The sequence below is a fragment of the Dromiciops gliroides genome, chromosome 6, assembly GCF_019393635.1.
Source record: "Dromiciops gliroides isolate mDroGli1 chromosome 6, mDroGli1.pri, whole genome shotgun sequence".
NCBI classification, from domain to species: Eukaryota; Metazoa; Chordata; class Mammalia; order Microbiotheria; family Microbiotheriidae; genus Dromiciops; species Dromiciops gliroides.
In genome coordinates this window covers 129,265,820-129,293,332 of record NC_057866.1, presented here as the reverse complement: position 1 = coordinate 129,293,332, position 27,513 = coordinate 129,265,820, and the positions used below count along the sequence as shown (strand labels likewise).

At 37.3% G+C, this 27,513-nt stretch overlaps 1 pseudogene; it reads left to right on the top strand.

Annotated features, from left to right (window-relative positions):
* The first annotated feature begins 14,544 nt into the window (after positions 1–14,544).
* On the top strand, positions 14,545–14,798 carry LOC122732082 (annotated as a pseudogene).
* The last annotated feature ends 12,715 nt before the right edge of the window (positions 14,799–27,513 follow it).

Genomic DNA, 27,513 nt, shown 5'->3' with positions numbered 1-27,513 from the left:
CCTAAGTATTTGTTGGGCTTTGATTTGTAGAGTTAGTTTTGTCCTCCTTTGGTCCATGATTTGCTGTATGTGGGGCCCAGCTAGACATGTACCACTTCTAGGTGATTCCATGGACAATTCAGAAAATTAGATGAAAAGGCTATTCATACAATAGTGGAAATGGGACCTGTATCTGCTGAATGGGATGAATCAATTTGGTGCTTTGTATAAAAAACAAAAGAAAAATAGAATGCAGTAAGTTATCAATTATGGAAGCCCCTTCATCTTCAAAGACTTTACCCTACATTAATTAATTAAATCAGGAAAACAAATTAATCATTCCCTTGCTCTCTTATTCTTTACCTGTAAATCAGAGGTAAGAAGTGGACTATTTAAATGCATAAATCCTAAAAGAGAAATATATTCAAATGCTCAAATATTCCAAAGGGTTCTGTGGTCTCCACAATGTGGCTATCCCCTTCAAATTAAGCAGATAGGAATCTCTTCTTTCCTTTCTATCCTCGACAACTCTTGTTGATGTCCTCCCATAATTTTGCTAAAGGGGGGTACACCTGGAATGCTGGTTCTTCCTCAAATTTTCTTAACATTTTGAGGATACCATTGGAACATATGTTCTCTCCTCACTTTCATCATGAATCCACCTCATCTTCTTTATCAACTGTACATTAATTCCTAGCATACTTAATATCATCCAAATGTCATTCTTTTTATTTCTCGTCATATTGTGCATTATATTTTGACACACCACATACAATCCCATTGCCTCTTGGGTGATTTTCTATCTCAGTCAGAAACTTTCATGTTTCAGGACATACAAAACATAGAAAAAATATTGATATTAAAAAAGATCGACCCTTTAGTATAGGAAAGAAACTGGGGGTTAGTAAAATGACTGCAAATCAAAAAGGCAAATCAAGCTCCTTCCTCCTGTTCAATTCTGAATACTTAAGAGAAAAATGCATTTCATTCATTAGTACATTCCTTCAAAAATCAATTTACTGTAGTATAAGAATGAGTTTTTTCTTACATAGCAACAGAGAAAAAAGTTTATTTCTTTCTACATCCTGACAATTGAAATAACTTGTTCAGATTTTCTTTTTTTTCTTACAATTAAAATGAATCCCAAGCCTCATTCTAATTAACAAGTATTTCACAATACTACGTGGACCAACTGCTTCATTTAAAGTAATTAGGTATTAATGGTAAGTAGGTAAGTGGAAATAATGGCAAGCATGCCTTGTGGACTTGTTTCTTTTCTTAGATCTAAGCCAAATTTGTCCAGCCGAAGATCTCAAAAAATGTTTTAAAAGAAGTATTATAGTATTATAGGGTAGAAAGTATTAGATTTGGAACCTGACCAACGTTAATCTGGAAAACAACATGTGTGCCTCTATTGACCTTTGGGTGTGTTTACTTTCAATATTTCTAAGACTATAGTGTTTTATGACTTGTGGACATATAACACATGAGAAAATGGAGAAATTCCAGTATGAAGGAAAGTAGAGTATACACTTTGATGAGGAAATAATTAAAATCAGTACCTTATGCCATTTAATAAATGTTTCATGATGGTTCATTGTACTTTGCCTAGAGGCTCCACGTGGGAGAATACAATAATGCTATGCATCAGTTCCACCCATTTCTAAACACTACCTGTTCCTAAACATCCATTATAAAATAGCCTGGAGGAGGGAGAAGGGAAGAGATGGTCTGGGGAGAGGTAGTTCACATGAAGGAAACAAGAAAAAAGCTTATGGAGGGGAGGAGAAGGGAGGGAAGGAGTTGGGGAGTGAGTGAACCTTAATATCATCAGAACTGGCACAAAGAAGGACTAACATAAATACTCAAGTAGGTATAGTAATATATTTTTTCCCTGAGGGACGGGAGGGATTTAAGGGGGGGGTGGAGAGAAGGGAAGGAGAGAAGGGCAGATTGGGGGAGAGAGCAGTAAAAAGCAAAACACTTTCAAGGAAGATGGAGATGTTCTGCATTACTGCACAAGTATGACATATTGAATTGCTTGATCTCATAGGGAGGGTTGAGGAGGGAGGGAGGGAGGGAGGGAGGGAGGGAGGAAGAAAAATTTAGAACACAGAATTAGCTCAGGGACCTTGATCTCATCGGAATGGGCTCATGGACAGAATAGCATTCATACCCAATTGGGAGGAGTAATCTATTTAACCCTGCATAAAAGTTGGAGGGGAGGAGGATAAGGAAGGAAGGGTGAAAAAAGGGAGTGCAGAGTGGGGGAGAGGATAGTCAGAAGTAAAACACTTTTGAGGAAGAATAGGTAAAAAGAAGATAGTGTAAATGTCATGGGAAGGGAGTGGGATGGAGGCAAATAGTTATGATGATTGATTATAATGGCAAAACCTACTTTTCTGGGCTTTTATGAACAAAATTCTCTGTCAAGCTTAAGGTACTATATACAGGTTATGATGAACAGGATACTATCAGAAAAACCTGGAAAGACCTACATGAAGTGAAGCAGAGTGAAATGTACTGTATGCACAATAACCGCAGTAGTGTGGGATGATCTGCTGGGAAGCATGTGGTTATTTTCAGCAAGGCAATGATCCAATATAGCCCTGAGGGACTTATGAAGATTGCAGCTCATCAGCAGAGTAAGCACTGATAGTATCTGAAAACAGATGGAAACACATTTTAATTTTTTTCGTCTTTGACAATTCCTTACTGTGAAGTTTTGGGTTTTTTGACTGTTTTCTCTCACAAATAGCTAATATGGGAATTTTTCCATGACTACTCATATATAACTAATTTTGAATTGCTTGAGTTCTTATGGGTGGGGGGTGGGAATGGAGGGAGGAAGAGAAGTTGGAACACAAAATTTTAAAAAATTGCTGTTAAAATTTGTTTTTACATATATCTTGGAAAATAAAATTCTATTCAAAGCAAAATAAGAAAAGAAAAGAAACAAAAAAAAATCCAACATTTATTTGTCAATGGGCAGGTCACATATCTTTGTCTATTAAATGTGGAGACTGGGTTTATTGATGGTTCTGTCCTCTTCAGATTCTTGTGATATCAAGTTCCTCAAACTCCTAAAAAGATTCATATGGGGGGAGGTAGTAGTCACCCTAACTATTGTGTTAGTAGAACCTTACTAGTATTATGAAATAACAGCTACAGAAATGGCCTTGGATCCAGGAACTGAGTCAAATTCTTGCCTCCAACAAGGGAGTTTTCTCATGCAGGAATTCCCCATACTAAAGAACTCACAAGTTCCATATTTCCTACTTACCAAGGGACAAACCAGTGAGGTATTGCAGCTCTGTAGCTTCCTTGGCCCAAAAGCTCCTGATTTAGTTCTTAGGAATGGGGTAATAGGGATAAGAAGGGGAAGTTGGTTGCCAAAGATATTCCATGAAGCCTAAAGCTTAAAGGATTGCTTTTATGTTCTGATAATGAGTATTTTATATGAATTGTATCTTTGAAAAAAAATAGGTACAACTTGTTTTCATTTCCTTTAGGATTTAAATCTGACCAATTTGGCAAAACATAGAAAAGAAATGTAAGCAAGTAGGTTAATGGTCAGAGAACCTGCATGGAATTTACATTTATATAATTTTAATCTTATTCTTACTTCCATCACTAATCTAACAAGGTAAAATGGTCTACTCGTTAGAATGCCCACTTTGAAGTAAGAAAGACAGGGTTCAAATCCTATTTATGATATAATAGCTTTGTGACCTGGGCAAATTTATTTAACCTCTAGATGTTCCAGAAAAATCTCTAAACCTGGAAGGTTTGTTTATTTGTATATATCCAGTGAGCCACCTAGCTGACCCAACCTTTGTAAAATGGGGATAAGAGCAATACATACTTTGCAAAGATGTTGTGACGCTCAAACAAAATAATATTTGTAAATTCTTGAGCACAGTGCCTGGCACCTAGTAAGTAGATACCACTGCCCTTCCTCTCCCTGTTTTCAAATTCCTTTTGTATGTTGTCTTCATCCATTACAGTATAAGCTCCTTGATTCTTGTTTTTATTTTGATTTGTATCCCCAGTTTTAAGCACAGTGCCTTCACATGGTAGGTATTCAATAATTCTTTATTGACTAACTAATGGAATCATAAGTTCATAGAGAAATAAAAATCATGAAGGGTAGATGGTTTTCCAATGAATGCCCTCTAATTCTTGAGTCTTCCCCCTCCCCTGACATGCTACACAACTAATCATACTACAAATGCCTGATTCTGTTATGTCACCATGATGTGGAATAATATTGAGTACCAAAAAAGTATGTTATTGCAGGTCAGGTTATTTTATATCCTACACAGGCTAGAAAGGATTTCAGTATGAGTCTGGGGCTAAATGAGCACATATCACCTTAATAACTGACTTAATAACTAGAGCTCACACCCCAGCTTACAAGCGCCCCCTTTGCCCCACTTTATGACAACTTCTGAGTACTAACAACTAAGGATTTGGGGTGGGAAAAGGTGATCCATGTTGGTGGAGGACTTGGTGGTGTTTTCTGAAATAATTACAGGAATTATGTTATTATTTGGTTAACCTCTGATGTTTGGTGCAAGGAATAATGAGATGATATCTGCAAATGCTTTGAGCTCCTTGGAGAAAGGTCCCATATGAATACAAAGGATTATTTCTGTTCTCTATCCCAGGAGTTGGTTATTTTTTTTTCATTCTTTGAACTGTGTACAGACTTTGTCAGATAGCATTTTTTACCTAACAAAGAACAAATCCAGAGAGCATTTTTTATTAGGTCTCTCCATCTTTTAAAACATGAACCTCAGCTTTGCTGTAGGAATCTCTGGCAAATCCATCCACCTCCAACATTGTAAACAGGAACACCTTGCTTTCTCAGATAGTTTTTCTGAATGTGTTTGGATTTATAAGCATTTACTTCAGTTTTAAATGGCAGTCAACTACTACAACGGTTTAAAGGAAAATGTAAAATATAAAAAAATGCATCTCTTTTGAAAGGTAGTTTTTCTTTTCCTCAACCAGAAATTTGTCATCTATATTTCTTAGTAGTTAGGAGAGAGAAAAAGCGTGCAAAAAGAAGGGAAATTGTGCAGAAGAGTTGCTTGAATTGGATTGTTATACTTACATGAAACTTAAAAGAATTATTCATATTAAATTCAAAAGGGGATTTGAATAGAAAAATAACTTAAAATTGATATTCATATAAGGAGAAAAGAGTGATTTTTGGTAGAATATATTATTCCTATTACTTCTAAGTAATATAGTTTGCATAACTAAATTACCTTATTTAAAGTTAATACACAGATCAGTACCATCTGGGGTAACTTCTTTACATTACTGAAAGCTCTCCATGACTAGTCTGACCTTGTACCCATGATGTCGCTGTATTCGGCTTTCTTCATGTATTTCTTCCTGTCAACAACTGGATATTTAGCTTTATTCCTGGAGCCCCTGTGTCTATCTGGTAGAAGATATCCATATCGATCCCTCCCATACCCACCTTACTGTTGCTCTCCAATCTTCTTCATGACAAGGCAGTCATGAAGCCCTATGGTTTCCTCCACCATCCCAGTGACTTCATAGTGCAGGGAATCCTACTTATCCATCACACCCTTATATGTGTGTTCTTCTACTATTCATTGATCTTCAGTCTTATGAAACAGGAAGGGACAGGAGTTATCTAAATTTCCCCCCTACTATCTTCACCACTGACTAAAAATTTAAAGAACTTATCCTCACTTATAACTACAGTTAGTAGTGATGTTTTACTTGCATAAAGAAAGAAAAATAAGGCAAAACAAAACAAATAATGCCATTTTTTATCTATGTATCCTTGGGGAGGTGGGTAGAAAGAGAAGTGATAACTATTTGAAATCTAAAGCTTTTTGCTCAACAATCATGACCCTTCACAATGTGGCAACCCCTTATCCATCTAGCTCTATTTCAGATTGTTTTTTTCCACATATTTTCTGCTTCAGTAAAACTGGACTACTCTGTCCTTTTTACACACCAACCACTTTCTACCCTTTAAGCTTTTGCTAAAGCTATTTCCTATTTTCTGAAAAGACATACTTCTCTCTGTTTACCTGTTGACTTCATGACCATCCTTTACAGGCCAACTCTAATGCCACCTAATCCATAAAATTTTCTCTAGTCATTTCTTTAATGATAATCTCTTCAATTTTGTTACTGTCACTTGTGTTTCTGCGTTAGCACCCTAATAGATTACTCACTCCCAAAATCACAGAATCACAGGATGTTAGAGCTTCAAGAGACCTTAAATATCATTTAATCCACCCACTTTATTTTGCAGATGATGAAACTGAGGCAAAGAAAATTAAGTCACATAACCACATATCAAGGACAAATTTGGAATTCAAACTCCACTATAATGAGTCTTTTGACTCCAAGTACATACTTTATCTTTTTTTTTTTTTTACTATGAAATACTTAAGGAAGGACTCTGTCTTATATAAACTTAGTATCTTCCCCATCCATTTGAATTGAATCTCTAGGTTATTTTTATGATTAGTAAGGTTTATGGGTTTAGCTTCCTGGTTAGTTCCTATTCTAACCAAGACCATGTCAGCAAAAACCCTTATTTATTTATTTATTTGGTTGTTTGTTGGTGTGTGTATGGTTTTTTGTTTCTTGTTTTTGGTTTTGGTTTTGGTTTTGGTGGAGCAATGAGGGTTCAGTGACTTGCCCAGGTCACACAGCTACTAAGTGTCAAGTATCTGAGGATGGATTTGAACTCAGGGCCCCCTGAATTCAGGGAGGTGCTTTATCCACTGCACCACCTAGCTGCCCCTTCAAAAACCCTTATTTAACAAAGGTTTCTAAGCCCAAATCCAGTTATGCAAAGCATTTCTGTTCAATCTATTTCAAAAGATAAGTCTAAAGAACAATATGCAAAAAGAAGTATAATTAACATGGGATAGGGCCTGTAAGGGGCTATAATTCTAGCTAGTCTGTCTAAAATATCTAATGAGTGGTTACCAATAAATTATAAGCTTTAGCAAGAGTTAGACTTTTAAGCATTTATTGAGGAAAATAAGAATTATTGAAGAGAAAGAGAAAGGCCTAGATTCATCTATCTACTAAAGGGAGAGCACATTTCTAGCTCCCTTCTCCACTCGAGTCCTGATGGCGAGAGCACAAGAGAGCCAGCCTCCCTCCCTCTTCCTCCCACAAGAAAACATCACTTCCTGACGCCAAAAAAAAAGCTGCATGGCCTTGCCCTCAGAGGGCTTCTCCTCATGGCAGAGCTTTCCTACAGTAAGTCTCCAGCAGGTGCCGTCATTCCAATCATTACAGGCCATACTTCCCAATCTTCTTCCTTTATGGTGATAATCCTCTTTTCAGTAATTTATTGACTTGATTTTACCCTTTCTTCTTTCTCTCTTGATTTTGGCAAACTTGGATCCAAGGTCATCTCTGCAGCCATTATGACATACTACTGTTAATGTTCCACTAGTATAATAGTTACTAATTAACTACTGCAAGGTTATCATCTCCACTACGTTCTAACCAAGCAGAGTGGAGAGTTAGTTGGAAAGTCCAGATTCCATCCCTCTTTAAAAGAAAGACTTGGGAGGAGTTTAGTGTTCTAATTTTCAGTTCTTCAATCAGAAGAGAGAGGAAGCTAGAGGAATTAGGAAGGTGTTGAGAATCCAAAACTGAATTGAAAGTATGATGGTAAGATTTCAACTGATCAGCTAATCCTAAGTGAGACATTGCATGGAGTTCAAAACAAGCAGACATATAGGTGAAACTAGAGTTAGGAGATATACCATAGTAGAGCCAAAAACAATGAGTGTTTTACTATTATTGTAGCCACTTACTCAATTTCTGTACCTTCAACATTATCTTCACTTTTTAAAAAAGTTGGAACTTTTCATTCTTATTTCTAAAAAATAACCTGGCTCATATTTATACTTATTCATGGCTCATTCAATAAGAATTTATTAATCACCTATATTGTATCTAGCACTCTCATGGGCATGGGTGTGATGGCAGTGGGGCATGTAAAACAGCAATGAAAATGAAGTAGTCCCTAAAAATCAAGAAGCTTTAATTCTAATAAATATGATAGTTCTTCACCTACCAAGTTTCACTACTTATCAAAGGTAAGGATTGTCTTTTGTCTCTTTTTGTTTTCCCATAACTTAGTACAATTCTTTGCATATAACAGGCACTTAATAAATGACTTCTTGACTGAGTGATTACTGACTGACAACTATTATGGTTTCAGTGTGTCTACTGTAACATTGACAGGGGATTTTTTTTTTTTTAGTGAGGCAATTGGGGTTAAGTGACTTGCCCAAGGTCACATAGCTAGTAAGTGTTAAGTATCTGAGGCCAGATTTGAACTCAGGTACTTCTGATTCCAGGGCCAGTGCTCTTTCCACTGTGTCACCTAGATACCCCTGACAGGGGATTTTTCACCTTTAGTTTAACACCTTTAGTTAAAATTGAAGGGAAAATTTGCCAAGGTAAACGATAGTTTTATAAAGCTAATCTGTTCTAAGTACCTCCTCTTTTTCCTAGATGAAGTAAACTAGGCACAGAGAAGTGAACTTTCTTTGCCAAGGTTACACAGTAGAGACAAGATTCAAACCCAGGTGCTGAGACTCCAAATCCAGTGCAATTTCTTAATATATCACACTCCCTTAGTTAACATTCTACTAAACTTGCTCTAATCTTTTATGTAAACAGTATTAATGAACAGTAGACACCACTTGATAGTTTCAGAAGAGAAATCTTTTTTAAGCAATCTTATTGCATACACACATTTAATGAGAACATTTCTGTTCGATCTTGGGGTTGGGATTTTTTCCCCAAATTCCAAGTTGGTTTTTTAGAGGGCTTCTGTTCTCCTCATTTGCTAATTTATCCCATTTGTATAATTTTAGCAGCTGCTGCCTGTAGAACATCTGTTCTCTATTAACTCCTCCAAAGACTTTTCTGAAGGGTCAAAAGTTTCAAAAAAGATGAGATAGCTTAGGGATTTGGCCTAAAACCATGATCAGTGAATTCAGAATGACTTGATTAACTGCTTTATACTTTTAAATAGAATCAGTAGGAGAGAGAGACAGAGAGAGAGAAAGACACAGAGAGAGACACAGAGAGAGACACAGAGAGAGAGACACAGAGAGAGATGTTCATTGTCTTAGCTACCAAGTCAAATATGTGTCTCAAAGAAGAATTATAAAGAATAAAACAACCAAACATAATGAGCACAGTAGAGCACAACTGCTTTTCCTCATGCAGTCCCCTTCCCCTATCATGATAATGATGTCTTCAATAATTATTGATTTCAATTCTTCTCTTCTTTCTCTTTTGCATTGGGGAAATCTTCCAAACAAACCCAAATAGAAAGTACCTGTCTAAACAAATAGATGTCAACAAGTATAGAAACTATTCAGTAGAAGTAAGAGAGGTGACTGTCCTGTTCATTTTCTATATTTAGGCAACTATATAGTTAAGAAAAATTGGCATTTTAGTGTATCACAAGCCCATTTCAATCAACAATGTGATTTGGAAGCTAAAAATGATGTTATGTTAAGCTACATGAAGATAAACAAACATAAATCAAAGAAATAAGATGGAAGTCCCACTTTATTCTTCCCTGGTCAAACTATATATGGACTGTGGTAAAAAAAAAAATGAAAGTTTTTAACAGTCGGTTAGGATAACTGAAAGATGCCAGTTTTTGAAGGACACCACCCTTTCAGAGAGGAGACCAATGGCATGAGCTACGCACTCCGGTCCGCCTGCTGTGCACATCAGACTGCCTGCTAGCAGTCCACTTCCGGGGTACGAGCTTAAAAGGCAAGGAGAGAATGGAAGTGGGGACTTTTCCTGCTCTGCTGGTCTCCTGACTGCGCTGCACAGGCTGATGCTAACGAGAGTTCGACTGGGCCCGGCTCGAGGTTAGCAGCAGCACAAGCTTGACACGGTCTCTCTCTCTCTCCCCAAAGGTGGCCTTTGGCTTTTGGTGAGTTTTATATGGAATATAGACTAAGCTTAGACTTAAGACGATTTGTATTGTATTTCTACTTTCCTATCCTTCTAATCAATATCACCTTATGACTACCATACAATAAAAGCTCTAACTAGAAAACCAGAAGCTTCTTCCATTTACTAGTCTGGGAGATAAATTAAGGGAAAGGTTAAAGAGGGGAGATTTATGATCTAATATCCAATTTTAAATCTCACAGGACTATTATGTTCAGTTCTGAACAAAACATTGTATGAAGTACATGGATATTCTGTACATAATCCAAAGGAAGGCAACCAACAAAAGACTCAAGTTTTTGTCATATGCTGATCAATTGAAGGAGTCATAACAGTTTATCCTAGAGAAATGGATTTCAGAGACAATGTCACAGCTATCTTTAAATACTTGAAGGTCACTTATGAAAAGATAGGTTGAACTGGTTCTGTTTTGACCAAAGATCATTTCCCTGGATAACCCCTATGTCTGGAACTCTCTCCTTCATATCTGCCACGTGGCTTCTCTGTCTCGCTTCAAGTCTCATAAAAGTTCAACATTCTACAAGAAGGCTTTTCCAGTTCCTCTTGATATTACTGCCATCCCTCTGAAATTATCTCCCATGTATCTGTACAGAACTTATTTGTACATCCTTGTTTGTATGTGGTAACCACCAATACACTGTAAGCTCCTTGAGCACAAGAACTATTTTTTTTCTTTATTTTATCCTCAGTGCTTAGTCCACTGTGGGATACATAGTACATACTAAATGAATGCTTTGTGACATGACCTGGTATGGGAGGCAAATAGTGAAGCAAAGAGTTATGTAACAATAAGGAAATTTTTGAGTATATGTAAAAAAAAAACAAACCTTATAAATTAAGGTCATCCAAAAATTAAAAGGGTGGTCTCAGTAAAGTAAATGCTAGATTAGCAATGGCTAAATACATTAGTATCAATTCCAATCTGAGTATACGTTGTAAAAGATATTAGATTCTAAGGCCAATTATAAATCTAAAATTACTTATTAATGTTATTCTGCCTTTATAATTTAAACATTTTAATTGTCACATTAAAAGAACTGGGAAAATTACAATCTGTCTCTGTCTTTCTGTCTGTTTGTATGTGTATAGAGATTCAAATATACATGTACATACGTATATGTATACACACATATATTTGTATATGCATATAAATATATATGAATATATATATATATACATATGTAAGTATATACACAAATGCACACACATATATACACACACATTTACCTAACCTGGAAAAATGACTAAGCTAATCTAAGTATTTCAAACCTTTTATTTTAAGTTGAAATTTCCTTAAGTTCAGAAATGTTGAAGCAAAATGATTTTATATAATATATGTTACTGGTAATTGGGCATCACTAAAACACTCTTAATTTAATATTATATTTTTGTCATATCATTTCTGCTCACACTTATCCATTGTCAAAATCCTAGGGGCAGGGAGGAGGGACTTCTAACATTCATAAAAAGAATTTGTAAAGCAACAGGTTTTTAAAAAATATATATTTTTAAGAACTGACTGCCAGATAGCAAACACTAAAAATGATTGTACCTGACACATCTTGTTAAGTACACAATAGATATGTACCTGGAAAGATCTAAGTTCTATAGAGTTCCCTGTGGCACAATGAGGCAGAAACCTATCAAGATTGATCTGAATGAAATAAGTGCAAATCTCAGAGTCCTAAAGAGACAATTCATTTTAAAAGACTTCATTTCTGCTTCGCAGACATAGCTGTGCCATTGTCATGAGCAAGAGGAATTGTGCATACACAAGGGTCTAGACTCTGGCTGCTTGCATTTCTTTGCTAGGTAACTGCAACAAACACAGATTATTTTCCAAAGGTCAAGCATGATCATCTTGTAGCTATTTTTTTTTTCCTTTAAGGTTCTTTCTTTTGCTAAACCAGAAATTTCAATGTGCTATACTGTAAAATGATGCCATGGAGGTCAAGTTCATATCTTTAATGGTATTAAATCATAATACATATGAAGGCTATGCAAAAAATCTACCTACGAAGTGATTTTGTTACACAATAACTTGGAAATGGTGTAATGGAAACTGTAGAGGCTTTATAGAAACTAATTTATCCTCGCCATACCAACATGAGTTGGACAAGTGGCAGAAATTATGGCCACTTTCCAGATTGCAAATATCATTTAGTATAGTGGGGTAAAGAACAGATTTCAAGCCAGGAACTATAAATATGGCCTCTGTTTCTTACTGCCTATGTAACCTTGGGAGAGACAAGTGCCTTCACTATGCTCTTGTTATCTCTTGTGAAATAAAGGGGCTGAGCAAGATGTCTTTTAAGGTCCTTTTTAATCTGGATCTAGGGGGCCGCTAGGTGACACAGTGCATAAAGCATCGGCCTTGGATTCAGGAGGACCTGAGTTCAAATCCGGCCTCAGACACTTGACACGTACTAGCTGTGTGACCCTGGGCAAGTCTCTTAAACCTCATTGCCCTGCACACAATAAATAAATAAATACTAATCTGGATCTATGTTGCTATATGATTCTATGATACATAAATTTGTGGTTACATGGTTTAATTAAGTTTTCATAGAAGATCTCCTTCAAGGTCAGAACTGGAAGTGGGTCTATTATGAATCCTCAGATGATCCATATCCTAAGTCACAGGCAAAACATTTCATGTATGCAATCATTTCTGAGATATCTGGGTCATCTCTTTTTCAGCTGTTAGTCCTATTGGCAACATAGACTCTCTTGGATGGTGGGGAGGGAGGGGATGGAAGGTGACAGATCTAATACCATGTTCTTGGAATTATACTAGTCTAACCAGTTACCACGGCTGCTATTGTCATCTGTTCATGGGGCCATAATCTGAAAGTTTTTTTCTTGTTTTGTTTTCTTAAATATGCCCCCCCACCCCCACCCTGTTCCATGGAGAAAGACAACTGTAGCAAAATGTGGCCACCAACATTTACAGTGGACCAGTGGAATAATCAAAGAAAACTCTAGAACTGTGTCACCCCGAAGAAAATGGAAACATTTACTCCAATGTTCTCCTAGGAAAAACAGCCTGTGATCACCAAACCAGAGCTGGAAGGTCTTTTCAAGTTATTTAGCTTCTTCCTTTCACACTCCTTTTTGTGCGTCGTGGGTAATGACTACAGCAAAATGGGTCACTACGTTGTGACCCTGTGAGATATAGCTTATAAAATGGAAATGTCATGGCTTGAGGGAACAGAAAGATCAAGATTTCTGATCCTGACAGTTTTTCTTCCACATCATAACTCAGCAGGTACTTCATTAAAAGCAAAAATGAAATGAGGTAATAAGGCTATATTGACATTCACAGTAAATAAAATTAGGGTCTATTTATACAATATTTGAGGTTTGGTCTTGATATCCATGTTAGAAAGATGACATTTGGCTTTATTGATATTGAGATCACCACATTTTGAAATATGTATAAAAAGGTTTTTTTAATGCACATTAAAATGAGACAATAGAATGAATATGACAGTTAAACCTCACCTGGTTAGAAAGGCTGTTTTTCTTCACATTTTAAAAATATTCTTGAAATTTTAGAATTGATTGGTGTAACTATGAAAATCTCCAATTATGAATGGCCTGTTCAAAGGAGGAACTGCAATTCATGAAAATGTAGATGGACCAGTGCCTATTTTATGGTCAAAATCTAGAAGGGTAAGTGAATTAGTGATTTTAAAAATATTATTAGAAGCTACTTGTGATTTGTAAAAATTAATCAGTCCTTATGAGCTTGGACAGACTTTGGGAAATAGTGGAGATAGAATGGTGTTGTGTGTTATGGTCCATGGGGTCACAAAGAGTCAGACAGAATGAACAACTGAACAACAACAAAACCAGTCCTTATGTTGCTATACTCCATTAGCAGAGGGAAGGGGGGAAAAAGCTTTTTTGTGACCTAACCCTGCCTTATGGCTTAGCTGAGTAGTGTGGCCAAGTGGCCAGCAGGAAACATTAATGCAATTTATGGCATCTGCTCATATCTTGAGGCTGCCTTTTCTTTGACCTCTCCATGGCATAAGACACAATGTCAATCTATTTAAAAAATACAATAAGCAGCTATTTCTAGCCCAGATTTTTTATCCTATTTGATGCTAGAGTTACATAAAGTTTCTGAGAAGTAGCAAACTGAGGTTTAAAATCATATAGTATCCACTTGGGTGAAATACTACATTAAACTAGGATGATAAATATGATTAACCTTCCTCTGGGCACTACATCTCCTTCAAATATCATATATGCTATCCCCTGACTGATTAGAATTGAAGGCTTAGAGTGGTACATCATGCTACTTGCCCTAGGTAGTGGAGAATCACAAATCAAAGGGATCTCTGTGTGTGTGTGTGTGTGTGTGTGTGTGTGTGTGTGTGTGTGTGTGTGAGAGAGAGAGAGAGAGAGAGAGAGAGAGAGAGAGAGAGAGAGAGAGGAATCCTGCCAGGTCAGATGGACTGAGTCATGCTACTGCTGCCCCCTCCTTCCAGGACCTGTCCCAGCTGCCAGCATCCCTGACCCATGGTAACCAGGTGTGACCTCAAGGTCATAATCAAAAGTATGGACATATCATAGGAGATGCTGTAGAACTCTGTGGAGCATGCCACCCAGGCCCTGGAGAAGCATAACATAGAGAAGGACATAGCAGCCCATAACAAGAAGGAGTTTGACAAACACTGCATCATGGGGAAGAACTTTAGGAGCTATGTGATGCACAAGACAAAGCACTTCATCCCTTCTACCTGGTCCAGGTTGCCGTTCTCCTGTTTGTCTAGTTAGAGCAAAGCCTGTGCCTCCTACCCATCCAAATCACAAGCATTGAAGCCTAAATTCCAAATACCAGAGACGAACTATCTTCAGCATTGCCATGAGAACACTTTAAGTTAGCAGCCTTTATTGTGCTGGTTGTTGTACAGGGCATCCTATGTAATAGTTTGTTGTGGTTATTGTAAGTAATTAATTGTGATTTGGGGTTTACATAACCCTATCTTTGCTTCATTTATGGTCAGACTGAAAAGAATGTAAGCTTGAAAAGCCAATAAGAAGAAGGTGTGTACTTTGGGAGATAATTGAGCAAACAAGAGGAACTCTGATCTCAGAGAACCTTATTGAAAATAAGTAACTAAGCTCCCCTAATAACTCCCCCACACCCTCATGGGTCTGACCAGATTATAATGGGGACAGCCCATGTGGATATGCTGAGCCAATTGGAGATTCAGCATGACTAAGAACCACCCCTTCCAATGGGAGAGACAGTTAGAGGCAGTTAGAAAGGGGGGGGGAAGAAAAGGGGTAGGAAGGTAGGGACAGTTAGAGGAGCTGCTGGTGTTTGACCTTTAGACCAAAACAGAAGAGATTTCAAGTTAATTCTTCTTAGAGCTACAGATTTTGGGTGGTGGTGAGTTTGTGTTTTTTGAGGCAAGGAGCTAGCTGGGCTGGAGGCAGGTTCGGGGTGCCTGGGATCTTTTTACCCCAGAGATTTAGATTTCCTAACTCTATTAACCTCACTTGTGTTTTGAACTTGTTCCCATTAATAAAACTGTTTTTTTTAAAAGGCTGTTTCCTTTCTTACCCCAATGCTATGGTGAGCCGCCCAATTAATACTTCCCATACTAAATATTATATTACAAAACAATTAGCAAAAAAGAAAAGAAAGATGTTTAATTGAAGATAGTTATTCCACCCCCTTCAGCTATACAATATTTTCCTCAACTCTAAGTCACAATATAAAGTAAAAATTAGTATAACAAGAGTACTTACTTCAAAGGAGGGGTGGGTCTATGCTATTCTCAATTCCTTTCTCAGTGAAAAATGGGAGAAACAATAAATCTCTGACTCTAAATCTTGGGGATGCTCTTTGAGGAAGTACATTCAGGAAGACCTGAGTTGAAATCACTCCCTTGGAGTGAAAGCAACTGAATTTAGCCTTCCTATGCTCACACCTGGAGAGGAACCAAGACTAACCAATTCTTTTTTTTTGGGGGGGGAGGTGGGGGGCAATGAAGGCTAAGTGACATGCCCAGGGTCACACAGCTAGTAATTGTCAAGTGTCTGAGGTCAGATTTGAACTCAGGTCTTCCTGAATCCAGGGCCAGTGCTTTATTCACTGTGCCACCTAGCTGCCTCCAACCAATTCTTTTTTTTTTTTCCCTAGGAGACATCAAGAAGTCCCAAATGTTAGTTGTAGGGTTGTACTTGGAATAGTTATAGGTTCATTTATAAACTATGCTTTACTAAGAGAATGAAGAATGAACCCTTGATTATCTAACCAAATGAACCTTAATAAAAATTATTATTGCAATAGTGACAATTAGCATAAATAAATTTCCATAAGGAAGTATAAAAGGGGGAGTAAGGAAGAAAAAGACTCCCAATCTCTTGCCCAATCATTTTTTTCTTCTTTTTCTGGGATCAATCCATATCCTAAATTGCTATTTACTTCTAAATTTTTGTTCAGGTTTACGAATGAAAATTTAAAATCTCTGAAATTTCTGAAGGGCGAGGCCACTCTTTTTTTCTTCAGCAAACAGAATGAATTTCTCCCAATAGAGGGCTTTTATAGCTTTAGGACAAGTTACATGATAAATATCCGTGGCTAGATTCTTTCTAAGAAATTAAAAACAATCATGCAGACTTTTTATCATACATGGTTACTAACTCAATGGCAAATACAATCAAGAAATGGAAAAGAAATTTGGACTTAAAACTCATTTTAGAAAGGGAAATAGAGGTTATTGTTATATCTGCATGAAGGAAAGTTATTTTCAAAATATTTAGCAATGTTTCTGCAGTTGAACATGTTAACACAGCCTATCTAAGCCTTGAACATGGTGTTTGAACAAAAATTTTCATAGGAAGGCTCACAATATCCCCTAGTTATTTATTTATTCTGTCAAAGGAAGCCAGTGTGCCTTGGAGACCTTGAACAAATGTGAATTCAGTGGTGGCTGAGACAACTAAGTAGTGGCTATCCTGAATTCTTGAGCAAGTTTCTATATCTCATTTCAAGTTTTTACTCATATTGACTCCCAGTGATCAGGAATAGATCCATGAACAAACTACACTCAAAGAGCTGAACCAACGCCCACACCCTTTCTTAAAAAAGAGTCAGGAAGATGGAGGAGAAAAGGCAGTGAGGTCTTGAACTCACAACACAATCTCTTCAAATACATCCAAATAATGCCATAGGACAATGTATGGAGCAGCAAAATCCATTCATCAGAATGTGCTGAAATCATTTTTCCAACCAAGGATGGCTTGGAAGGTCAGAAGGAGGAAGTTGTTGTGCTGAGATAGGAATGGAACCAACCCCACAGTCATGCCTGATACAGATGAAGTCTCAGGAAGGTCTTGCCAGAGAAAGAGACCCCCTGAGCCTCTGAATCAGCTCCAGCAACAGTGTCTTCTGAAACTAAGCTCGCAGTCTGGTGAGAGGTCTGAGCCCTTGGCAGGGGGGAGGACTACAGGGGTCTCTGATGGTGCTGAGACAGGAACATAGGTTTTTCATCCCTGCTGGGAACCAGGAGGTAGGCTTGAGTAGCAGCGGCCCAGGTTGGGGAGAGGCACAGGCTTGTGGAGCTGACAACCACAACACACAAAGCTGGTTGCTTAGCTAGTTGGTCTGAGGTCATCTACAGACCAGGGAACAGGCCAGGGAGTGAAGAACCTGATCCTCCTTAAATCATACCACATGGGACCTTCTGAAGCTTGAAATACTGCAGCCTGGAAACAGTACTCCACTTTAAGGAGATAAAGGTAAGTAAAAGGAAAGCAAGATAAGCAGACAGAGAAAAGTGAGGACAATAGAAGATTTCTTTAGTGACAAGGAAGATCTAGGTACACCCTTAGAGGAAGATGTCAATGTCTGGGCCCTAAATCAAAAGCTTCCAAGAAAAATATGAATTGGTCTCAGGCCATAGAGGCAACTCAAAAAAGGAATTGTGAGATAAAGTTAGAGAGGTAGAGGAAAAAATGGAAAGAAAAATGAGGGTGATGTAGGAAAGGACATGAGAAAAAAAGTCAACTCCTTGAAAAGCCAAATTGAACATATGGAAAAGGAGGTACAAAACCTCTCTGATGAAAATAACTGGGGCAGCTAGGTGGTACAGTGGATGGAACATCAGCCTGGAGTCAGAAGGACCTGAGTTCAAATCTGGACTCAGACCACTTGACATTTGCTAGCTGTGTGATCCTTGGGCAAATCCACTTGCCCCAATTGCCTCACCAAAAAGAAAGAAAAAAAAAGAAAAGAACTGCCTAAGAATATTAGTTTTGAACAAATGGAAGCTAGTGATTTTATGAGAAACCAACACAAAATAAAGCAAATTCAAATGAACAAAAATCAAAACAAACAAAACACAGAACACAATTTGTAATATCTTCTTGGAAAAACTACTGACCTGGAAAATAGATCCAGGAGAGATTAATATGAACATTATGGTCTACCTGAAAAAACCATGATCAGGAAAGAGCTGTAGACATCATTTTCCAAAGAAATTGTCAGGGGAAATTGCCCCGATATTCTAGAAGCAGAAGGTAAAATAAAATTCAAAGAATCTACTGATCACCTTCTGAGAGAGATCCCCAAAGGAAAATTCCTAGGAATATTATAGCCAAATTCCAGAGCTCAAGGTCAAGAATAAAATATTGCAAGCTGCCAAAAAGAAAGAATTCAAGTACTGTGGAGCCCCAGTCATGATAGTACAAGATCTAGCAGCTTCTACATAAAAGGACCACAGGGCATGGAATATGATATTCCAGAGGGTAAAGGAATTGGGATTACAACCAAGAATCATGTATCCCAGCAAAAACTGCATATAATCTTTCTGAGGAAAATATGGGACTTCAATGAAAAGAGGACTTTAAGGTATTCATAATTCAAAGACCTGAACTGAATGGGAAATTTGACATTCAAATACAAGACCCTAGAGAACTATAGAAAATTGGAGTTGGGGACATACCTGGGGTCGTGCAGTGTCTGTATTGTGTCTGAGGCTGGGTTCTGGCTGGGATCCCCCTGGGTCCAGGGTGGATGCTTTGTTGCTTTGTCCACTATGTCACCTAGCTGCCTCATGATGATATCCTTAGGTTTAAATTGAGGCTTGAGGGCAATACACTGGGGGAGGGGGAAGGGCAGAGGTAGCATGGGGTGAAATCCCACATGAAAGAACCAAGAAAGAGCTTATAGGATATGGAAAGAGATGGGAAAGTAGAAGCACAGTAAATTAATTTACACTAATCAGAATAGGCTCAAAGACCTTAATCTCATCAGAGTTCCTTCAAGGAGGATTAACACACACACACACACACACACACACTACACACACAATTGGGTGGAGTAATCTATTGAATCTGGACAATAAATAACCTAACACTCATCAGAATTGGCTCAAAGACTTCAATCTCATTCAGAACTGGCTGAAGGATGGAATAACATACCCACTCAATTGGGTAGACTAATCTTTCTAACCCTGTAGGAAAATAGGACGGAAAGGGGATAAAGAGAGAGAGGCAAAAGAAGGTAGAGCATATTGGGAGAGGAGACAAACATAAACAAATCCTTTTTTTTTTTTTTTAAGGGCAATGGGGGTTAAGTGACTTGCCAGGGTCACCCAGCTAGTAAGTGTCAAGTGTCTGAGGCCGGATTTGAACTCAGGTCCTCCTGAATCCAGGGCCAGTGCCTTAACCACTGCACCATCTAGCTGCCCCAACAAATCCTTTTGAAGAGAGATAAGGTAAAGAAGATAAATTATAGGATAAATATCATGGGGAAGGGAATAGGATAGAGGGAAACAGCTAACAACAGTAATCCTGAAAAAGAGAAAAGGGGGGGAAAAATTGTACAAAAAATATTTATAGCAACTCTTTTGTGATGGCTAAAGCATTAGAAATCAAGGGAATGTCCATCAATTAAGGAGTGACTGAAGAAGCTGTGGTATTTGATTGTAGTGGAATGGTGATAGTACTATAGGAAATGACAAAACAGGATGATCCAGAAAAACATGGAAAGACTCATATGAACTGAATATAGTGGAAGTGAGCAGAACTGGGAGAACATTGTGTATAGTGACAGCAGTATTGTTTGATGAGCAATTGTGAATGACTTACTACTCTCAGTAATACAATGATCCAAGGGACTAATGACGAAGCATACTATCCACCCCCATATAAAGAACTGAAAAAAAGAGCACTTTTGGATTGTTACATGTATAACCTATATCAGATTGATTGATATATTGTGGAGGGGGGAGGAAATGGAGGAAGGAGAAAAATTTGGAACTTAAATCTTATGAAAATGAATGTTGAAAACTATCCTTACATGTAACTGGAAAAAAAAAATAAATGTTTGTTACACTGAAAAAAAAAGTAAGCAGAGAAGTTGATATTTTATCACAGAGGCATATGAATCCTCAGAGATTATTAAGTAGCGAGAATGATCTGTGCTTAAGAAAAAATCACTTTGGCAGTGGTTTGGACAGATTTGAGACCAAATGGCAATAACCCAGGTAAGACCTACTCCTTCACCTGAAAAATTCCCCTCCAAATAGGCAAGACATAGACAATAGTTTGCGCTGCATTTCTAATTCCATATGCATACCACTTCCCTTCCAGGCAGAATCAACTCTAAACTTGAATTACAATGTATTGTCACTTGAAGGTATGTATTAATGAAGATGGAAGCAGTCATCAACTTTCATATCTGCTAGAGTTCTGTCCTTGGAATCAGGAAGACTCAAATTCAAAATTTCATCTCTGACATTTACTGACAGGGGAAATTTGGACAAGTCACATAACGTCCAGAGTGTCAGGGTTCTCCCATGTAAAATTTCTTCAGCCCCTGCCTCAATAGAGCTATTGGGAGACTTAATGATTCCTGTGAATAGCTTTGCAAATTTTTAAAGCATTATGTAAATTTTAGTATATGATTGTTCTTGCTATACAGTCATATCTTGTTTTATTGCATTTTCCTTTATTATGCTTCTCAGATTATGTGTTTTTTGTTGTTTCTTTTTGTTTGATTTTATTTTTCTTTTACAAACTTAAGGTCTGGGGCAACCCTTTGTCAAGCAAGTCTATCAGCACTATTTTTCCAATAGCATGTGCTCACATTGTATCCCTGTGTTATATTTTGGTAATTTTCTCAATATTTCAAATTTTTTCATTATTATTATATCTGTTATGATCATCTGTGATCAGTGATCTTTGATATTACTATTGCAATTGCTTTGGGGTGCCACAAAACTGCCCCATTTAAGACAGAAAATTTAATCAGTTAAATGCTGGGCGTATCCTGACTGCTCTACCACCAGCTGTTCCCCAACTCTCTTCCATTCTTTGGGCCTCCCTATTCCCTGAGACATAACATTTGAACTTAGCCAATTAATAACCCTACAATGGCCTCAAAGTGTTCAAGTGAAAGGAAGAATTAATTGATGCATCAAACCTCATTGTTGTCTTTCTTATTTTAAGAAATTATGACAGCTACCCCATCCTTCAGCAACCACCACCCTGCTCAGTCAGCAGCCATCAACATCAAAGCAAGACCTTCCACCAGCAAAGTATTACAACTCTCTAAAGGCCTAGAGTGATGGTTAACAGTTCTTTTTTAAAACAATAAAGTATTTTAATTATTGAATAATGGTAAAAATTATAGCTGGTTTTTTTGAAAGCGTTTAACTGGCTATCTGCCTCCCTATCTGAAAGCTCCTATCGCCTGGGTTTAAAAAATCCCTCAGGTTCATTAAGCCCATACAGGGCCAAGCCGTAAGGGCCTGTCCCCACTCACATCTACTGACCCCCAAATCCAGAGCTCACATCTCCTTGCATCTCCTTTCTCAGTCCTCTTGTAGCTCCTTCTTCACTCCTCCTACTGACCCCCCTCACTACTGTACTCCTCTTTCTCTCAGTTGTGCCCCTTGTCATGTCCGCCCTTACTTTTTTCAGTCCTCTCACCTGTGGTGTGGCTGCCACCCGCACCTGCTTACAACCAGGAGCAGGCATCACCTTTATTAGTCCCCCCTTCTACATCTCTCTACCCCCCAGGCTAGAAAACCCTTCTTCCCCCTCAGAAACCTCAGGCCTGGGCTGCTTAAGCACACCAGCTAAATAGCTAGCACCCCCAGGCCACGCAGAGCCTGTGATGGGCATCACAAACTAGGGGCTGGTTGGAGGAACCCTGGGGGTGCTGAGACTTCCTGTGCATTCCCTGCTGAGCAGGGCATGGGCTGGACATGGTGCATGAGCTTGCTGGCCAGGGGCACAGAAACCGTTCGGGACTCCCGAGGCTAATTTTAGCCTCTTACAATACTTAATAGGCTTTAGTATAGTGTAAAGAGAACTTTTATATGGGCTGGGAAACCAAAAAATTCATGGACTCACTTAATCACAATATTTGCTTTATTGTTGTGGTCTGGAATCAAACACACAATATCTGAGGTATGCTTGTACTACTACTTCCTTATTATGTTCCTCTGACTGAATAAATAAAAAGGAAACACACACACATACACACACATACACACACACACACACACACACACACACACACACACACACACACACACAGGAGTCAGATATCAGAAAGTTCCATTGATTCAGTTTCAGCCAATCTAGTTGTTCACTACTCCTATTACTCATTCTGTTTGACTTGACCCCTCATTTTTTCTTGCTCATATAGTTTTTAAATGCTGTTCAAACAATTCTTTTATTAAATTTAAATAAAATTCTCTTTGATTTGGTTTGTTTTGCTTTATCTTTACTGAGTCAGAGAATTACAAAGTTTTAGGAGTGAAAGAGTCCTTAGTAAATATATAATTCATTGCATTTATCATACTCAAATAAATTGTTAAGATGTTTATCCTGACATCAAGCCAAATTTTCCCTTTGCGACTTTTACCCACTGCTCTTGTTTTTTTCCCTCCTGGAACAAGAATTAAGGACTCAAATCCCTCTGAAATGGGTTCATTCATTCATTCATAATCATTCATTCATATCATTCATTCATTGTACCATAGCCAGGAAATGACTGTTTCTACACAACATACACACATTATCTTAAGCAGGATTGGTATCATCTATAGAAAAAAAACTGTATGATTGTATATATAACTTATTTTTTAAAGAAACTATCATAATTTCTGCTCAGGATTCTGTATTTTGTTCTAACAATCTCTCTTCCTTCAGGTTGGTTGTTCCTGTGAATCATATTGATAAAGATACAACCAACTGATAAGCAATTTGCCCTTGTTAAAGTCATCCAACAAAATGACTCAAAAAGAGAGTGGAAATGAGAAATAAAGAACCTGTCTGGTTATTTGGCCCAATTGAGGCCATATGGATCATTTACCTCCCAAGAGCAAATGGCAACTAGATAATGAACTAAATTCCCTCCCTCTAACACCAGCTAGAAATGCTGACCTAATTGGTAGGGAAAGAATTATAGTTTTTTGGGGGGTGAGGATACAAATAACTAAATGGTTTTTTTGTTAAAATGCATGTGCACATACATATATGCACATATTACATATATATGTATAATATGTATCATTACATATATGCATATATGTTTATCCAGATGAGTTTAATAGAAAAGAAATTTTAAATTAGTGTGTTTTCAAATGACTCTTTGAAAAAGGTAATATAATTTATAGTCTGAACTTCTGACATTTAATACTATGTGTTCATATTAAAATGATACATCTTACAACTAAAATGTTCAGATGAGTCAACTTGTTGTGGGAAATAGAATGTATCATTGATGACCCAGGCTCAAGTCATGCCTTGAATTCATACCAACTGTGCCATCACAGCAAGATTCCCAGTCTTTCTATGTGCTTCAGACAACCCTTTTTTTTTTTGAGGTGATCAAAATTAAATGACTTCCCTGGGGTCACACAGCTAGAAAGTGTCTGAGGCTGGATTTGAATTCAGGTCCTCCTGATGCTAGGGGCCAGTGCTCTATACACTGTGCCACCTAGCTGCTCTCTCAGACAACTTTCAAAAACCTGTAAGTTAAAGTTGCCAATCTGCATTGGAGGAGGGAGATTCCCCACAAGGAATACCTCATACTTAGAAAATATAGGTGCTGACTGAAAATGGGGGGGGGGACAGACATTTATTATAAAAGACCATTGATACTTATAATTTCAGATTTGTTAGATATTTCTAAATGTATGAGCAGAATAACTATGGATTTTACAAGATTCAAATTGAATAAGGTATATACTAAAATAAGATTACAATACTATTTAGAGCCAGATCAACATTCAAAATATCCACTTATTGTATTTATTTAATGATATTAATAAATTTAAATATTTTACAATTATGTATACTTTATGATTTTTTTCAATTAGACAATATTATTCAAAAGCAATCACATGAAATCTATTCACGTGGAATATTTTCCTCATAACAACAGCATACTTCATTGCTCTATATCGGGCCCATAGAATTTATAGGAAAATGGAATATGGGATCTTTGAGGGAAAATACAATGAAACAAATATTTTTTTATAAATGTTCAAGGACAGAATTACCTATGACAATCAGCATAAGCATTCTGAATATTGACAAAGGAGTCCTATAAGCATTGCTTCCTTTTAAGATATCTCAGAATTATTACCTCCAGGTAAAGTGTAAAGTGGCCAAAAACACATAAATGCCAAAGATAAAGTAGGCACAATGTAGAACAGCTTGAAAGAAAAAAATAAAACATTTCAAATTCCTATCATGAAGAAAGCAGATAAAAAGTGGAGTTAACTAACCATGACAATGCCCTTTTTTGTGACTAATCATAGGTAAATTTTAAAGTCAAAAATTGGAGCATAGGAGAAAAAACAATAAATCTTACTTAACTATTTCACTAAACTTTTCTGTGCTGATTTATTTGGGGTTCTGGTGTAAAACAACTGAAACTGTGATTGGATAGAAGTTTCTTTCAACAGGGAAAAATATTGCTTTGTAAAAGACAGCAGGTTGGTAATTATAATAATAACAGCTCCTAATGTTCGAAGATGCTACAGAAATTATCTTTCTTATACCTCTTATTTTTCAGAAACTTGAGTTGTAGTGAAGTAAAGTGACTTTTCTTAATCATGTTGGAACATATTTATCACTTAATAAATGATTGTTTCCCTAAATCACAAGGGGAGTAATTGGAAGAGCTTCCACACAAATCAAGGTCTTTTCTTTCCATCATTCCATGCTTTCCACTATTCCATAATCTTTCTTTCATGATTGGAAAATGGGATATCCTTCAAATGCCTAATAGCTATTTTCACACAAGGGATCCCTTCTTATTTTGCACATAGGTTCATCACAAGAAAGTCACACCAAGTTCACAGAGTTCTATCAGTTCACAAGCATTCAAAATTATAGCTGCTCAGTTCCTACTAAATTTTGCATTCACTTAGCCAAAGGACACAATAAATTCAGTGAATGTATTACCTCAGACAAGGAAGGTGATCACAGTAAGAGGCAGATAATAAGTTGTTAAAGTAAGTTTGAGATTGGTATTTTTGCCACATCCCTTTTCAGATTGTGAAAACAGGTCATTGCATTAGAAGGGAAATGTGGCCACTGACAGGGCAAAGGATTAGACACATGCTAGGAAGTCCTTAAAGAACAATAAAACTGTCTTCAATTTGAAAATGTTCAAGGCCTGAAAAAGCTTTGGGAAGCTTGACAATTGGAATTCTACCAGCAGTCAGGCAGGAGAGGCAGGAGAGAAATTTGTCTTTTTCCCTGACCCTATCAGCAACGATGCCTTGCAATAGAGCTATTCCCCCAAAAGGAGACAGCCTATCTAGCAGGGTGCAGGAAGCCAAAAGCTTGTAAAGGTTTTTGATCCAAGGCAGGTAGCAAAGACATGCTCTCCAGATAGAGAAGAACATAAATAGGCATCATCTGAATCAGAGAACAGATTCAAGGAAGAAGACTTCCAGTAGTAAAGAAGATAACTAAGTAAAGATTCAAGAGATGAGTAACTCTGCCATTTCAGAGTAGAACAATATAAATGCACAGACTCTCTGATGGCAGCTAATCAATCTGCTCCAAGAAGAGTCAATGTATTAATTCCATGAAGAGAGAAAGGAAATTGAGTTCTTACAGTAATATCTCTGCAAGATGTCTTAACCAAGTGTGTTCCTTATATGTGTGACTTAGTATAATTGCACTTTGTGTCCATTCTTCCTAAGTATATTGTGTGTATTTATGGGAATGCACACCCCAAGTTTTGTGCAGGAATGATTTGTAGCTACTGTTTTTATTATACTATCTTATCCAGGGATGTTTTAAAAGAAGTAAACCATAGGCAAGGCTTGGAGAAGCAACAAACCATGACACAAAATGTCGTGGTCCTAAGTGTGAATATATCTATTTTCTCATTTCTGTTCTGTCACTGACATGGGTGCATGAATTAATATATCATTTTCCATTTTAGTCACTTAGTTCTCTGTCTCCTTTCTCCCCAAATTATCATATATATCTATACCAGTTACAACGATTAGCACAGTACTTGGCACATATTAAGTGCTTAGTAAATGCTTGTTGAGTATAAACTGAATTACTGTGAGAGGTAATATAGTTTAATGGATAGAGAGTTTTCCCTGGAGCCAAGAAAACCTGTTTGATTTTTTTCTGTTCTTTAACATCTTCTAGCTATGAAACTAAGGACAAGTTACTTGCCGCTAAGTACCCAAATTAACTTTCTTCTTTTTTAAATTTATGGAATAAACAAGCATTTCTATAACATAGTAAAATAAAAAGATAATTGCACATGAGACTGCAAATCAACTATATACAACTTGTTATTCCTTTCCAAAATGCAATAAATTATAATGTAATTTTTTCCTTCCCCCCTATCCTAGATATGGCTACCATTACAACAAAATAGCTATGTATGTGTGTATGTATGTATGTATGTATGTATTGTGAAGCTTAAAAAAATCTAACTGTGATGTCTAAAAATCTAATGTGTGGTTGACTTAAATTAGAAACTCATAGCACCAATCTTTGGGCATTAAGTATTTATTAAAGTGTATTAGGAGTTAGTAAAGAGAACACGTGGAGAAATAAAGAGCCTAGGTGACTACTCTGCCTACTCTGCTTGCCCCTGCCACCAGTGGCCAGTTCCTGAAACAAGGGAAAAGCTCCTCAGTCTCCTAGAACAGAAGCTCTCTGTGGGACCAGAAGAGGGTGGTCCCCACACACACAGCTCCAAGCTAATTGGTTGGTTCATTAATTGACACGACTTACAGGCAGTCTATGAATAGACATAACTTCCGGATGCCAGGCAGTCACTTGCTTTCTCAGGGCAGAACTGCCCTGGTTTTCACAATGTCTTTCTCAATAGCATGGTGGCACTCTGATTCTCACAGTATGTATGTAAGCATGTGTAAAAGTATTCTATACATCTATTAAATAGTATCCCCCACCCCCATTCAAGAAGCATCTTTCTTTATATGTCCTTTATATTGAATTTGGTTATTT